A 13,305-nucleotide genomic window follows, 5' to 3' on the forward strand; every position below is an offset into this window, starting at 1 on the left:
TTGTTGCTCCGGCCGCCGGAAGAACGAGCGCGTTAAAACTATTACCGTTTATATGGTAATTACTCGCTGAATTTCATCTCGCAGCTCCCTAAGCTGCGAGATGAAATTCAGCGAGTAAACTACTGTATTAACGGTTTTTAACGCGCAAGTTTACCGTATAAACGGTAATAGTTTTAACGCGCTTGTTTTTTTGCGGTCCGGAGCAACAATTGAATACCCCCCTAAATGTTAGATCTGTGCTAAAAGGAAAAATACTAATACAAACTATCAACAGGCAAACATGATAAAGCAACAACGTAAAAGCTGTATCTCAATGCTATTTCTGTAGATGAGCAATATGCTTACAAATACATATTGTTATCAATTTAAGTTTTCAGTTTTCTTACTTGTTTAATGCCTTAATCTGGGCTCCGATGAGTGTGTAAAGGCTATCTTCCCCTTTTCTGAAATTTTAATATACCATTCCCACTTAATTAAATTCAATGGCACTTGTATATTGAAAGAGCAGAGAAATCTCACAGTGATCAAATGTCACTTCAAAATAAGCAGTTTCACAGAGGTACAAACTTCTGGTGATACAAATATTGAGATCCACGTTTGGGGTGTTTTATGAATTTAGTGGGCCTGTGGGCAAGAGTAGAGCTTGCCCCCCTCCCTGTATGTGATAAGGGGAGAATGGTGGGGGGAACATATGTGGCAAGGGGAGAGTGGGGCAGGCAGAAGTGGCACATGCCCTCTCCAGCTTCCCCTAGTCACATATGCTCCCCCCATTCTCCATTTGTCATGCGTGCCACATCTGTTCTTGCAGCTTTGACATCCTGCTGTGAAAGAAGTCTTAGGGCTAGATTTACTAAACTGCGGGTTTGAAAAAGTGGGGATGTTGCCTATAGCAACCAATCAGATTCTAGCTTTCATTTATTTAGTACCTTCTACAAAATGACAGCTAGAATCTGATTGCTTGCTATAGGCAACATCCCCACTTTTTCAAACCCGCAGCTTAGTAAATCTAGCCCTTAATCTCTGTTACTGCTCAGTCAGTTCCTGGGATGTTGGACCCTTTTTTGGAAAAGATATCGGTTCTATCGGTATTATTCAACTCCTGGATATCTGTGTAATAGGTGGACACTCCAGACCTCCTTCCCTTCAACCAAAAACTATTGTCAATATAGGGAACCAACATGCATTATTAGCTCCTACAATAAATTAAGAGCCCACATCAACCTCAAACATTTGAAAACAGAGACCCCATTTTAAAATAATAGTCCCCACCAGCTGCTACCTTACTCGAATAGTCTCCACATTACATTGTTAAACCAATAAATACATTTATTTCATAACATGATCAAACAAATATGACCTTGGTATTATTAATGAGCTTGTGTGTTAACACACACAAAGCTAAACATCTTGTCTGATCGTTCCTTAAGTGGTAGTGTTTTCATACAGTGATGAACAAGGAATCCCAGGTGTCTCCAGCATTCTTCTCTCCTTGAGCCTGGCGTCTTCAGTCTTCTTGGCTTGATCCCAACGTTCTTGATCTCTCTGTCTCCGTTGTCTCTGCCGTCTGAAGAGACCGTAACTTCATACACGGAAGGAACCACTTTAGGGAAAGTTTCAGGGAAAGATAGGCTACCTTTATCAGACAATTGGCTGGGGCTAACCACAGAACATACTAGCATCTCCTAAAGAACCTTAAACATTTTTAATCTATTATGTGTCCTTGAAATCTAATATTATTGTCTGTTCATTGCAATCTTGTTTATGATTCTATGGGGAGAATTAAATTCAGTTGTGAGTAACGTGAGGCTAAATCTATTACCGTTAATACGGTAATATTAACCCTGATTTCTGCTCGCTGCTCCCTGAGCTGCGGACAAAAAACAGCATTAAAGATTACCGTATTAATGGTAATAATGCGCACTATTGCCATAATGGTGAGCAGGCCGTGTTACCTTCGGAAGTAACGCGGCCAATTGAATTCATCCCTTATATATGTTGTTTTAACTAAGACAGTATTTAACATATAGGTAACCTGTAATCAATTTCACCACACATAACTATAGACCATTCATTTTTATAATGAGACATTAACCAACACCAGAAACACACCAATAATACATACATAACATTATATGATAATTACACATAGGGATTTATGCGCTTTGATTCTTTTTTATTTGTACTGGTTACTTGGGTGATTCAAAGCAGCAAGAACCCTTTTGAATGAGCGCATACTTCCAGCAACAAAACAATATTAACTTCCTAGATTAATTTCCTAGCAGCATGCCAAGATTCAGCAGCAACGTTGTTTCAGAGATCACAAACTCTTCTTTTCAAGCTACATCATAAGCTTGGTAAAAGCGCTTGCTTTAAAATATACAGACACCAAACCCCTGATACCAAACAACAATCAAAAAGCTTCCAGTATGCCACAAAATGTAGTTTGGTACAAGAAGAAGCATCAGGTTGCCATGACAACCACACAGATGCTGGATGTCTAATGGGTCAATCTAAGCTAATGAAATACTGCCTAGAACACTGAAGTTATTAACGTATTAATACGTTTGTTAATGTTACTCTTATAGTTGTTTAAAAGTCCAGGCTTACTGTTAGACACAGCAAGCCTGGACTCTTTAAACAACTAATACCACTTTCATACTGCCGCCCCGGCAATATCCCGGGTTTTTCAAGGCGGGTTTTTGCAGGAGCTCGGAGTGTCCCAGCTCAGAAACACGATTCATACTGCACCTCGGACCCGGGAATTTCCCGGGTTGACCCCATTCATACTGCACAAGTCTGTGCCCTGGCAATTTGTGGGAGTCATCACCAGAGCACTTTTCATTGGCTGAAAGCTGGAATATGAAGAGAAGAGAAAATCTCTCTCTCTCTCCCTCTCCCTCTCCCATTCGTAGTGCAGGCAACCCGAGTCCGACCCGGGAATTACCCCTCGATAAATCCCGGGTTGAAGACCCGGGTTTTTAGACCCGGGATTTTTCACTTGTACCATTCATACTGCACCAAGACCCGGGTCGTTTGAGCTCGCCCCGGCAAAAACCCGGGATTTTGGTGCAGTATGAATGGGGTATAAAAGAGCAACATTAACAAACTTCATAAGTAAATGCCAACAATCCTTATACAAACAGAACCTATTAAGGAAATTGCAGTCTTACCCACAGATATAAACTCTAGACACATTATATAGATTATCAATGTATAACAATAGCTAACTGTAATGTAAATATTGAAATACTAGGTGCTCTGGTTTTCTCCCACACTCCAAAAACATATAGTTAGGTTAATTGAATGCTGACAAGATTAACACTAGTCTGTGTGTGTTAAGGAATTTAGACTGTAAACTCCAATGGGACAGGGACTGATGTGAATGACAAATCTCTGTACAGCGCTGTGGAATTGGTGATGCTATATAAATAAATGGTGATAATGATAATCTAAAAACCGTGATGGAGAAACAAGGAAACAAAACACCCAAAAAAGTATTCTCAAAGGAAACAATGAATAGCTGCAATTTAACCCATTGGGATTTCTCCACCTCTCATGAAAATTGATGGTGATGGATTAACAAAGATCACATATACTTAACTTCATGTTTTTTATTTACAAAATGGTCAGCTACTGGTTAATCACCAAGACAATTATTATTAGTGCCTATTTTGTTACTAATTCACAACTATTCTTACTATCAAAGTTATTTCTGTCTTACCCACACAATATTTACCACATGGGCAAAAATAATGTAAAATAACAAAAAACATTAGTGTAAATGAGGTAATGCTTAATACAATAATTGTGTCAGAACTGTGGGTTCCACAGTGAATATAAATTGACCAGTTTTGCACTGAACACATTTGAAAAAGCCATTGGCAAACAGATGTATTAATAGATCTGAGGCCTGATTGCTACCCTTTAAATAGGGGCCTTTTGCATTGCAGCTTTAGTAGATCATTGTTACTTCATTGTAATCTATGTGCCCTGTTGCTGCACTCCCTGACTGATATCTAGATACCTCAACTTTGGCTAAAATGCTGATGGACTTCCATTATCCCTGACCTTGGTGTGTTGCTTGGACTATGATATTGTGTGATATTGTGTGCAATCCATCTACACCAGCCTTTTTTCTGCACATTGTATTTGCAACTATGAGCAGTGTTCCTGTATGCAATCCTTATGCTCCCGTGACCACAGTGTGTTTTCAGCCCTGCTCAACCTGGTTACTTGCATCAGTGACTCTAGCCTAGTTCCCTGCTCTGCATATTTTCAAATATTAGCGGTGTGTTGTTCCTGTTATCCTTAAGCTTTTGTTATAATCCTGCTATTGCTCAGTCTGGCTATTGAATCAGCGATTCCACTCTTGTTTCCTGTTTTCTAGTGTGCTTTTATAGAAAATCCTCAACTTATGTGTATATTATATAGTAGGCATTCTAATTTCTCCAAGCTGCATCTTCCAAGTCATACCCTCTCAACCAACCCCTCTCATCCTCTTCCTTTGAAGTCCACACTATCCGTCAATCTTATCCACTCCACCTTCATGTTGTTTATCGCCCCCCAGGTCCAGTTTCCCAATTCCTTGGCAACTTTGTGGCCTGGCTCACTTATTTTCTATCCTTTGATCTGCCTGCTCTCAAACTATTTCAACATTCCCATTGATAATCCCACTGTCTCTTCTGTCACTAAACTTGTTTCACTTACTTCCTCCTTTGGTGTCTCCCAATGGACCCTATCTCCCACCCACTGTGATGGACACTCCCTTGACCTTGTATTCTTCTGCTACTGCTCCATCTCTAGTTTCTGTAATTTAGCCTTCCCACTCTCCTTTCTTACAGCCTCACCTTACCTGCACCCAAGTCCACACGTACACAGCAAAACCTAAGTACTCTTAACCTAATCCACTTCTCATTTTCACTCAAACAACTATTTTGTCCAATGACTGCATTATCCTATTCTAATCAGGCTGCCTCTATCTATAACAAAACTCTCACTGCAGCCCTTGACAATGCAGCTCCAGCTACTACATATAATCTCCGATAATGCAAACCCCAACCACAGCACACCAAACAGACCTGCTACCTACAAAAGTACTCCCACAGTGCAGATGCCCTGGATTAAATCATATTCCTATCCTAAATACCTCCACTATAAATTCATCCTTTCATCTTACAGCATTGCCCTTTCAATTGTCCAACAAACATTCTTCAAATTTCTGATATCCAGCCAGTCTTCTAACCCATGTCGACTCTTTGCCACCTTCAATTCACTTCTCTGCCCACCAGCACCGCCTCCCCCATCCTCCCTCACAGCCAATGATTTCGCCACCTATTTCAAAGACACCATTCGACGAGATATTTCCTCATGCCAAATTCAACTCACTCAAACCATTTTACCCACATATGCCTACACTCCCCAATCCACCCTTAATTCATTCACTTGAGTAACTGAAGACGAAGTCTATGCATTCCTCTCATCATCTCACCCTACAACCTGTCCCCTCGACCCTATTCCTTCCCAACTTCTCTGCTCCCTCTCCTCCAATGCATGCCCATATGTTTCTCACCTTTTCAACTTATCTCTCCACTGGCACATTTCCATCCACCTTTAAACATGTGCTCATCTCACCAATTCTAAAGAAACCATCTCTCGATCCAACCTCTCTTTTCAACTACAGCCCTCCCCTTTGCCTCCAAACTATTTGAGCGATTAGTGTACAAATGTCTGTCTCACTTTCTCTCCTCTCCTTCCAATCTCGACTCTCTGCAATAAGGCTTAGACCCCCAATATTCCACTGAAACTGCTCTCACAAAAGTGATCAATGATCTACTTGCTGCAAAGTCTAAGGGTCATTTTTCTGTACTCATTCTCCTGCACCTCTCTGCTGCTTTTGACACTGTTGATCACTCTCTTCTCCTACACACTTTACCCCATTGGCCTTCATGACACAGTTCTTTCCTGGTTCACTTCCTACCTATCGAACCACTCCTTTAGTGTTTAGTGTTTCTACCTCTGGCAGATCTTCCCCTCCACTCCCACTATCTGTTGGGGTGCCACAAGGCTCTGTTTTTGGCCCTTTACTTTTTTCATTATAAATCTCTTCTCTTGGGGCACTAATATGCACATTTCACCTCTAATACCACCTCTACACTGATGACACCCAAATCTACATCTCTTCCCTTGAACTCTCTCCTTCTGTACTATCTAATGTAACCAACTGTCTTTCTGATATCTCCACATGAATGTCCCAACGCTACCTAAAGTTCAACATGTCCAAAACAGAGCTTATTAACTTCCCTCCTGTCAGAATCACCACCTGCCCTCAAATTTCCCTCACTGTCAATAGCACCACAATTTCCTCAGTCTCCCAAGCCCACTGCATTGGTGTTACTCTTGACTCCATCTCTGCTTTATTCCTCACATCCAGACTCTCTCCTAGTCCTAACAACAAGAAGAACAGAAGAGAAGAAAACATGTTTAGATGGGGCACTCAGTGATTAGTGTAAGTTAAACTTATATTAAAACATAATCTTTATTAATTTCATTAAAATCGTTATATGTAGAGTATTCCCAAAATTGACCAGGTATTGCTAGTGGCAAAATATTAAAATAAAGTGGTGAAAAAGATAGAAAAAAAATTCTCATAAAATGGCAGCTATGCCGCCAAGCTGCATTTGTTATTTAGTAAATATATACTTTCGCAAATACAAGACTTCTCCGGTGCTGCTCCCCACTTATATAATTCATTACCTTGCTCAATCAGACCTTACCACAGCCTTTAGACAATCTTTGAAAACCCATCTATTTTTTTTAGAGGTGACCTTATCCATAATAACACTATTCACACTAATGCATCCTCACAACTGTCCTAATCTCCACTCAGAACCACATTTGCTCCTCTTCAGAATGCTGTTTTGAAAGCAAAGGGTGATTACACTACATATTGATTTGATTTAGATTTCACTTCTGTTCATTCACTTTGCATTTTGTTAATTGATAAAAATAGACTATTAACACTTCTATTTTTGAAAGCATTCTTACTTTGCAGCATTTTTTCCCCACCTGCCTAAAACTTTTGCACAGTAATAGTTTATATAGTTTAGAAATGTATAATCAAATGTAGAAATCAGGATTAAAACTTCCTATAAGGGGAACATTGTGGAACAGAAAGCGTATCGGTATACTTCTCCCGTGCTGCCCCCCTTCACTGGAACGACCTCCCTCGCTCCATCCGTCACTCACCCAATCTGTGCTCCTTCAAACGGGCACTTAAAACTCACCTGTTCCTTAAGGCCTACCAACCATCCACTTAACCTCTCATCTCTTCTGCTCGTTCTCCCCTGGCCCCTCTTTTCTCTCCCCTTGGCTTCACTGGCACCCTTTTGTGCCTGATTTTGTTTACCCTCCCTTAGGATGTAAGCTGGTAGGAGCAGGGCCCCTCTTCCCTCCCGTCTCCATACCTGTTCTTCCGCTCCGTCTCTACTGTATTTGCCTGCCCGGAGTTTCTGAAGTATTGGTACTTTGTGTTTATTGTTCTGTACTGTCTTACCCTGTATAGTCTACTGTTTGTACTGTATACGGCGCCTCGGAAACCTTGTGGCGCCTAACAAATAAACTATAATAATAATATCCTTTTAGCCTTGTAAGTTAACTCATTCTCAGATTATTAAAATTCTAAATCCACTGCCTTTTTTTAAATCTCAAACTTTCAAATACAGTATGAGGTGCTGATAAACTATCACCAGAGTAATTTACTCCTTAAGGTTATCAAATCCAAATCCAGAAATCTTTGACATGATGGACCTCCTATGCCACCCTGTCATTTTGCTGGTGATCAACTGGGCCTGTCTTGTCACCGTCCCCTTTCTTTATCCCAGTTGCAACCCCTATAAATGCTGTAGGGGGTGCTGTACTGCCACCACCAGGCTCTTTCAACGGCTCCTGGAACTGATTCATTCTGGGTAACTCTTGCTGATAGTACAGGGCACCTGGGTTGGTATCTTTCTACTTTGCCACCTGTCTTCTTGATCCTATACCCTCACAAATTAGTAGAACCCTGTCTCCTGTCCTCATCCCACCGCTAATTTATAATCTGTAATCTCTCTCTCTACTGGTATCTTTCATCATCATTATTCAAGCACACAGTGATTACTCCAATTCTGAAAAAAACAAAATTCTGACTCAAACTCTCTCTCTTCAGCCAGGCTTTATCTCTCCACAGAGACTGCATTGACTAAGGTGGTCAATGATTTGATCACTGCTAAATCAAAACACCATTACTCTCTACTAATTCTCCTGGATCTCTCTGCTGCATTTGACACTGTTGACCACTCTCTTCTCATACAAACACTACAATCCCTAGGACTTCAGGACACTGTCCTATCCTGGTTCTCATCCTATCAAATCGCTTTCAGTGTTAGCTTCTCTGGTATGCTTCCTTTATTAGTTGGAGTTCCACAAGGCTCAGTACTATGTCCCCTGCTCTTCTCTATCTATACCACTTCTTTTGGTAAATGAATAAGCTCTTTTGAATTTCAGTATCATTTCTATTTGGATACACAAATTTATCTATCCTCTCCAGATCTCTCACCATCTGTGTTGGCCTGTGTTACTGACTATCTTTCTGCCATCACCCACCAACAGAAGTTACCTACCTGGCATTTCTATTTCTGTTGACAACATGATCATAAAACCCACCAACCAGCTCGCTGCATAGGTGTGATCCTTGACTCTGAACTATCCTTTGTTCCCCACATCGACTCTATATCTAAATCAAGTTACATACATCTAAAAACATTTCCAGGATATGTACATATCAAGATACTGCAAAAACTTTGCATGCATTCACCATCTCCCCCATTGGCTTTGCAATGTCCTCCATACTAGTCTTCCCTGAATCAAACTCCCAACCCTACAAATTATTTTTCACACAGCAGCTAGATTGATTTTCCTTGCAAATTGTTTGTCCACTGCTGAGTCGTTATGTTAGTCTCTGCATTGGTTGCCTGTTTTTCACTGAATCCATTATAAAATACTTTTACTAACATACAAGGCCATCAGGAAAACTGCACCAACATACATCTCCTCACTTGTATTAAAATATTGCTAAACTCGATGCCTCTGTTCCACACAAGGGGCCTGATTCATTAAGGATCTTAAATTAAGAAATATCTTATTTAAGTCTCCTTGACAAAACCATGTTACAATGCAAGGGGTGAAAACTAGTTTTCTGTTTTGCACATAAGTTAAATACTGACTGTTTTTACATGTAGCACACAACTACTTGATAGCTTATTTGTACACTGAAATTTAAAGTTGATATTTGTGTGCTACATGAACTTGTATTAAAATTCATATACATCAAAATTCTGATTATATTACCAAAGAGCAGTCATCAGTGTCTGTGGATAAAATGATAAAATGAACCCTATTAGAGATTTTACCAGAGAGAGAGAGAGAGAGAGAGAGAAAACCTTTGACAGGTAGAGAGGCCATTTTGATTAGGTAACTGCTTCAGTCAGGGCCTGATCAGCCAATAGGCTGACCAGGCTGCAGCCTGGGGGGGGGGCGCAGCGCCACTGAGATGTTTTTTTGGTTGTTTTTGTTGTAAATGTGGCAGCTGGAATCATCAGGACCGCCCCTGGTCTAAAGGAGCGTTCCCGACTGTCACTATCACATGACAGGCAGTCTGGCAGCGATCGCTGCTAGCTGCCTGTCAGTGTGGCCACGGGCGCTTCTTACTCTGGTCACGTGAGATCAGAACTTCCACATCTCGTGTGACCAGCGTAAAAAGAGTCTGTGCTCACTGACAGGTAGCTAGCAGCGATCGCTGCCAGACTGCCTGTCATACACAGCGCAAGTCTGTTCTAATGTCTCGGGGGGAGGGACGGCAGATGGGCAGGTGAGATGGCTGAAGGGGGCAGGTGAGGTGGCTGAAGGGGGCAGGTGAGGTGGCTGAAGGGAGTAGGTGAGGTGGCTGAAGGGGGCAGGTGATGTGGCTGAAGGGGGCAGGTGATGTGGCTGAAGGGGGCAGGTGAGGTGGCTGAAGGGGGCAGGTGAGGTGGCTGAAGGGAGTAGGTGAGGTGGCTGAAGGGGGCAGGTGATGTGGCTGAAGGGGGCAGGTGATGTGGCTGAAGGGAGCAGGTGAGGTGGCTGAAGGGGGTAGGTGAGCAGGCTGAAGGGGGCAGGTGAGGTGGCTGGAGGGGGCAGATGAAATTGCTGAAGGGGACATGAAGGGGGCAGATAAAGTGGGTTGAAGAAATTGCTGAGTGGGGCATTTAAAAAATAGAGTAGCTTTGGAGTGGCATGATCTTTGTATTGTGTAGCGGTTATGAGGTTTGTTTGTTTTTTTCTTTAAATGTAGCTGGGGCCGGAGTCATCGGCACCGCCCCTGGTCTAAAGGAGCGGTCCCGACTGTCACTATCACATGACAGGCAGTCTGGCAGCGATCACTGCTAACTACCTGTCAGTGTGGCTACGGGCACTTCTTACTCTGGTCACATGAGATCAGGACTTACACATCTCACGTGACCAGAGTAGGAAGAGCCTGGGCCGCACTGACAGGCAGCTAGCAGCGATCGCTGCCAGACTGCCTGTCATACGCAGCGCTGTAGAGAGTACACCATAGGAGGTAAGTCTTTGTTCTAATGTCTAGGGGGGGGGAGGGGTGGCGGATGAGCAGGCTGAAGGGAGCAGGTGAGCAGGCTGAAAGGGGCAATTGAGCAGGCTGGAGGGGGCAATTGAGCAGGGTGAAGGGAGCAGGTGAGGTGACTGAAGGGGGCAGGTGAGCAGGCTGGAGGGGGCAATTGAACAAGCTGAAGGGGGTTGAAGAAATTGCTGAGTGGGGCATTTAAAAAATAGAGTAGCTTTTTAGGGGCATGGTTTTTGTATTGTGCAACGGTTATGAGAATGATCTCTGTAGTCTCTAGGGTCACTAGAATACTGAATAATAGTCAGTTGGGGCTGGTAAAGGTTTGGGGTTTTTTTTATAGCTCTTTGACAACAATTTTCATATATTTTATTGTCTACATATGCCTGTGCTATGGGGTAGTTTTATCTGGCCATAATGGACTGTTGTGTTTGGACTAAAAGGCCTAATCATTCAGGGTTTGTTAACATTTTGCATTATAATACAATTGCTGCATGTTTTCAAAACAGAACCTCGAATTTCCAGAACCCAGCTAAAAGACAACAAAGCTGCAAGAACAAGCAAGAGAGAAGAACAAGAACTGGTAAGAGAGATTGCACAATCTGTCTAAATGTGAATGCTGGAGATTACTCCTCAATATTCATATTCAAGAGTAGTCCTAAACGCCTATATTGGGGGAAGGATGGGGGAAAGGTGTTATGGCTGAAATAGCCTAGGGAAGCTAGAACCCTTAGTTGGGCCTTGTTCAAATGGAGACATTTCTTCAGATCCGCTTGTACTTTGAGTACTGGTGTACATGTGTGCAATTTCTGTCCGTTTTATAAAAACGCAAGTTGTGTTCACTTTGTGTTTCTTGATGAATCAGGCCCTGAATGCACAGTTTACAATGACTTCACCTTCGTGCTGATGTTCACCCTAGGCACATAAAGGTGCATGCCCACTTACCGTTCTCAGTAGATGCCTGTGCAAACTAGAATTGCTAATAAATGTGCAAAGAGGCAGAAAATGTAGAAGAGAGACATTGTGCACAAGTGTAAACGTTACATCACAAGTCCAACCTCCTTTCACCTTAGAACCACCCATTTCATTAAATAAATCTTTTCAGTTTTTCTCTCAAAATACTACTCGGTTTAGCTTAGTTTATGGATTATATTATTAAGAGAGTGAAAGGACAGCTGTGCTGTTAGTAAATAAGGTTATGTTTATACAACCTACAAAATCACAGATTGCAGCATGGAACGTTACAAAGATGGATAGAAAGAAATGTGAATAATTGAAAGAGGTTGAGTGAATGCACAGAATAAATACAGGTTTTTATTTACAAATCTGTGTTGAGTTACTGGTATACTGGCTGTATCTAATGCTTATCTAAGTATTCTCAGCAACTACTCTGAAAAGTGGATGTCCACACATTCTTGTTCTTAATCAATGACCATTCCTCCCCTTTTTCTGCTTGAAAACATAGGTGGTTGGAAGAGACCTGATAGTAGCAAAAAACATAAAAGCATTTCTATGCAGCCCCATATACACTGCTGCCCTAGACAGGTGTCTAGGTTATCCTTATGGTAATACAGCAAAGCCCTCAGGTGATCTTGTTCAGCCATTACTACTGATTCACAGCAGCAGGCATGCAGGGCCTATAAATTATTCTTACATAACTTGGGTGGGGCTCACCTCAAGCAGACCCACCCATATGACATCAAACATGTTTGCCACACCCACTAGCCACACCTATTTCATCACATTTGTCTGACATAAGGAGGGCCATTGTTACATGGTTAGAACTGGCCTATATAAAGGGAAGTTTCTGATCACAAGACATTTCTCACTACAGGATGAAAGCAGCAGGACCTGCCAGCCTGGAGGCTCTAGAGAAAGGAGGAGGTTACCCTGCAGCAGTTACTGAACATAGGATTGTGAAAATAGGTCTTGGTGAGCGGGATGAGAAGGGGAGGTAGGTGTTGGTGGGGGGCTATGGAGAAGGGGAGGGAGGTGTAGGTGGGAGGCTGGGGAGAAGGGGAGGGAGGTGTAGGTGGGAGGCTGGGGAGAAGGGGAGGGAGGTGTAGGTGGGGGGCTGGGGAGAAGGGGAGGGAGGTGAAGGTGGGGGGTGGGATGAGAAGAGGAGGGAGTTGATGGTGGGCGGCTGGGGAGAAGGGAATGGAGGTAGTGTGGGAACTGGTGGGAGGTGAGAGGTCATGGAGGTAGGAGGGTGGGAGAGGTGGAAAAGAGGGATAGGGTAGACGTGTGCAGATGGCGGAGGAGGAAGAGAAGAAACTATTAGACGATAAGGGCAGGGTTGTTTTTAAAGGGGTCTACAAAAGGAGATAAACAAGGATTTTGTGGGAGATTTTATTTTACTAATAGACAACAGGGAATACAGCAAAGGGACCAGGCTGAACAACAATCTACAAGGATAACGGGTACATACTTCAAGGAAAATTGGTACATGTTCTAGGGCCGGTTATACAGATTTTTCATCTCCAAGTACAACCACAACTGCTCAAAACATTTAAGCACAGGAAGGGTAAGTATAGAGAAAGAAGAAAGATGTTCTATCTTGATTTAAGAGTCTACTGACGAGATACACAAGGAATTTGGGGGAGTTTTTAGTTTTCTAAAAGAGACTTCAAGGAAAAGTAGCAAAAGGACCTGGC

The sequence above is a fragment of the Mixophyes fleayi genome, chromosome 1 (assembly GCF_038048845.1).
Source record: "Mixophyes fleayi isolate aMixFle1 chromosome 1, aMixFle1.hap1, whole genome shotgun sequence".
NCBI classification, from domain to species: domain Eukaryota; kingdom Metazoa; phylum Chordata; class Amphibia; order Anura; family Limnodynastidae; genus Mixophyes; species Mixophyes fleayi.